Below are 4,194 nucleotides of genomic sequence, written 5' to 3'. Positions count from 1 at the left end.
TTATGTCTGCCTGTAGTGATGCTTCTACTGGGTTCATTTTTCTAAAATAATATTGAAATGCTACACGAAACATTCAATAATTACTAGGTACACATGCTTGCTGTGTTTGCCAACTACAGAAACTGCTTTCGCAGTTCATTTTGTGTTGCTACCCAATTTGAACTTGGTCTCAACGTGACCTGAATTGTACACTTAGGAAGAACAGCTCACAAACATTGCCTATAAACCTAACTATAAATTTCAGTGATTAGGGATGCAATAGATTTAAGTCCTTCTAACGTAAACTTATAAAATGTCTAAAAACCAAAATAAAGGGTGTCGTAATTAAGGGGTATGAAATGGGAAAAAGAGTAAAAACAAAAGTTGAGTGATAGGTAAAACAGTAGTATACTGTCTGAGTAAAAAAAAAAGGTTTGTGAAAAATGAGTAAAAATGAGCAACGTATTTCTGATCATTCTAAGCGCATCTCTCTGTGTTAAGTATTATGCACCATTAAAGCTAAAATAATGTTGAACGTCTAAATAAAACAAATTTAAAAGAAACATAGGGAACAGTTTGTTTATTTATATGAATGATTCACATTTAGCTTTTGATTTCAGCTTAGTTAGTTTCTGCAGTTTTCATTGTCGACGCGAGAAACGAAATTTCATCGGTTTTGTGACAAAATACGCATCAGTCTTTCATATAATAAAAATTCTACTCAAATTTATACAACAGTCTTATGATATATTTGACTACCAAATTAGCGAAGAAGTAGTTTCTTAGTAATATCTTACAACTTTTCGGAATTTTTTTCCCGAATGTATTCTTTAAATTTTCTGAAAAATCTTAAAAGGAAACGGCCATGGTGAGAGATGAGAAATACGAGATTTCTTTTTGTGCTAAGTCACGTATAGATGGTGCTGCCATCTATACGTGAATGAGAGATTCGAGTTTTAATATACCATAATTACGCCGACCGGCCTGTGTAGGGAGCAGGGAACTGTCCTTGCATTAGAAAGGTTCTGGGTTCGAATACCGATCAAGGCATGGATGTTTCTTTCTCTCTATCTGTGTTCTAGGTCTTTTCTCCTTTGTGTGTGAATGTGACCCGCCCTATAAATGGGTTGTGGTAGTGTGACGTGGGCGACGCTGCAACCGCGGTGGCTTAGCCACAGGTGCCCATTGGGTAACGAAAAGAGAGTTAGCAGTTCTGGCACTTTCTGTGGTCAAAGGACAATAGTTACAAGTGCCCGCCATTAAAGAAGAAAAAAAAAGACCAGAATTACCAATTGAAGAGTGCAACATATTGGAATCTATTCATGAGTTGAAGGAATAGCGGAAATATTATGGTGCCAACGTTGGGCTTTGAACCAAGTTCAGCTAGTAATGAGGTTTACAGGTTATTCATCTCGGCTAAATTATGTACCCAGATGCGAAGAAATAAGTGGCTTCATAAAGTATTCACTGCACATTATCAAGAATATTTTTTTTTCTTAATTTGATCTGATGACTTTTGATAATGCAATAAAATAAGAAGCGATCTTCAGATTTAAAATTAAGAAAGCTAATCAGAAATAAATTAAGATTTAAAATCTTCACAATAACTTTTCTAATATTCTGCAAAATCAGTCTTAAAAAGAGGGTCATTCCTCTGATTTTCCTTAGATTTTGTATTCTGCCAAAAATCTTCAGATATTTTAGTTGTGATTAAGTTGATCTTGAAAAAAATAATTATTATATTACGTTCACAGGAGAAAATATCTATTCATTGCACCGTTTTGTTCAGTGTCGCTTAGTACAATTTCCCGACACTGTTGTATTAAGTAATGTATGATTGGAAAGAAGTTGATGAGGACGAAACAAGTTCATAAAGACCGATATGATTATAATAATTATTTATTTTTCAATAACTATTTGCACGCCACTGTTATAAAATGGCCGTGATAAGACAAAAATAATCCAGGCTCCATGATTTAGACGTTTAAGTCATTTTATACTGATTTTATAATTGAGACTATATTCTTTTCGGTCTATATTCGGTTTCTAAGTAGAATTTACCACGATCTCTTTTTTCTGCATTGTATTTGTTTTTAAAACTGCTCTCTTAAAAAATCTAGCTTTACTAAAGCTTCAATAAAGATGTCTAAGTAGACGTCACATCACTAACCTGCCTACTGAAAACTCATCAATGATCAACCAGTTATAAATGCAGTCAATAAGAATATGTTTCTATTGGTATAGAAATATGAATCAGCCAAAATGATAAGTGCAATCGGAAATTGATTGAATGGTTATGGAGCACTAATCTAGTTAAGCCTTTTATCTGGGCATCTCTATATCCGCTCATTAGAACGTAATGTCTTCCAAATCCTCTGCTTCAACTCATTTGTGCCTATGTTTTTTTTTTTTTGTTTCAAAAAATTATTTTTCTAATAAATAAATAAATAAATAAAATGAATAAATAAATAAAAATGAATAAATAAATATAAATAAATAAATAAAAATAAATAAATAAATAACTAATAATAAAGAAATTAAAAAGAAAATGCTGGAACAAGCACTTCAATCTCAGAATTTATTTTTCAGAGCTCCCTTTTGGTCTCCTATTAAATTCTGAAATTTTAAATATTAATGTTTGGCTCTGAAGTCAATGCACAGCAGTTTTTTAAAGCTAAACAACTAGGTAACAAGCGAGAAGATCTTGGTATAATCAAAAATGTAATACCACTAATTCCAAATAGATATTTATCATATAAAGACCATTTAAGCATATAAAAACTGGGCATTATATGCTTAATATAAGTAAAGGATATGTATTTCCATCCCCCTTTAAATTAGTGTATTAGTACTGTTGCTGCGACTGACGACCTGAGGAAAGGAGATTTAGGTTCACACCGGCATTGTCCAGCAAGAGGACTGGGCGAAGTCCCTTTTTGGCATTTATTAAAACCAAATCAAATTTATAAAAATATCAGAGGAGTATGTCAACAGTCTTGACTCTCACATTATCTACTCATGGAATTTACAATAGAATTCTTGTTTATACAATATAAGCTTTTGTGCATGATTAGGCAATATATTACATATGTTTTTTTTAAAAGTGAGAAGTCCATTATAATGACAGCAAATCATTGTATATTTATACAACTGTTTATAATTTAAGTGTTAATCAATGGACCTTATGAAATAAAACAGTTTGACGAAAATCTGAAAAAAAAATTTTTACTACGAAATAAAGATAGAATATAAAATTAAAATTAAATCAATAAATAGTTAAAAAAGGAAGTAAGATAATACAGTGCACTAAAAACTAAACTGACCATCTTAAATAACTTTCGGTCTAATGATTGGATTTTCACGTTCTAGGACTCCATGGCTCGAAAGGGCGACTTCAAATATACTAATTATTTAGTGCCGACGATATTTTACGTTACGTATCGAAAAAAAGTCGTATATTTAAAACTCAATTTCTCAGGAACTATTCAGTCAATTTTTGCTTAAATTCTGTATTTTGCCATTAAAATTAGATACCTTAAAATTACGTAAAAAATTTGATACCTGACAATTTAATATTTTTTCTACTATTATCACATAAAATAATAAATATTTTTTAAAAAAAATTCTTGCATGGAATTATCTTTGGATAAATAAATTTTATAATTGCATGCAAATATTTTTCAGTTTGCTTGTAAAGTTCTCGAAATATGGCGAAATACGCAAAAAAATAATGTTAATAATTAGGGGATTCAAACTTTTCGTCGCTCTCCTTACTAAACTACAGGGATCATGTTTTCCAGATCGCGACTACCTAATACTTTTTGAGGATCAGAAATCCAAATCCGTTGAAGATAAGGTATGTATATTTAGAGAGATGTCGTTTAGAGGTCTGATTTCGTAATTTAAAAAATTGTTTGCAGTAATTAATTAGCATATTTGAGGTCACCCCCTTGAGTAATTAAGATTGAGACCTAGAACGTTAAGATCCGATCATTATATCAAAAGTTATTCAGGTTGTTCCTTTTTTTCTTGGTGCACTGTACATTAAAGGATCGAGGGTAAATGGTTTAAAGGAAAATATATAATATATAATTCATTAATGTAAAACTGTGCTTTATTTTTGTTCAAGTTGATCGAACCAAAGAATCACTTAATTAAATTCACGATACCCGATAATATGGTTCAATTTCATACCGCATTACAGGATGCGATAAT

The 4,194-nt window shown here is 31.2% G+C and overlaps 1 protein-coding gene across 1 annotated transcript in view; it reads left to right on the top strand.

Annotated features, from left to right (window-relative positions):
* LOC107456632 (cuticle protein 14-like) overlaps positions 1-4,194 on the top strand; it is a 37,773-nt gene that overhangs the window by 28,575 nt on the left and 5,004 nt on the right. The window lies entirely within an intron of this gene.

The sequence above is a fragment of the Parasteatoda tepidariorum genome, chromosome 2, assembly GCF_982258835.1.
Source record: "Parasteatoda tepidariorum strain Cologne lab strain chromosome 2, Ptep-v5.0, whole genome shotgun sequence".
In the NCBI taxonomy this organism is placed as follows: Eukaryota; Metazoa; Arthropoda; class Arachnida; order Araneae; family Theridiidae; genus Parasteatoda; species Parasteatoda tepidariorum.
The sequence above is the reverse complement of the archived record's forward strand: the minus strand, read 5'-3'. Positions and strand labels throughout refer to the sequence as shown.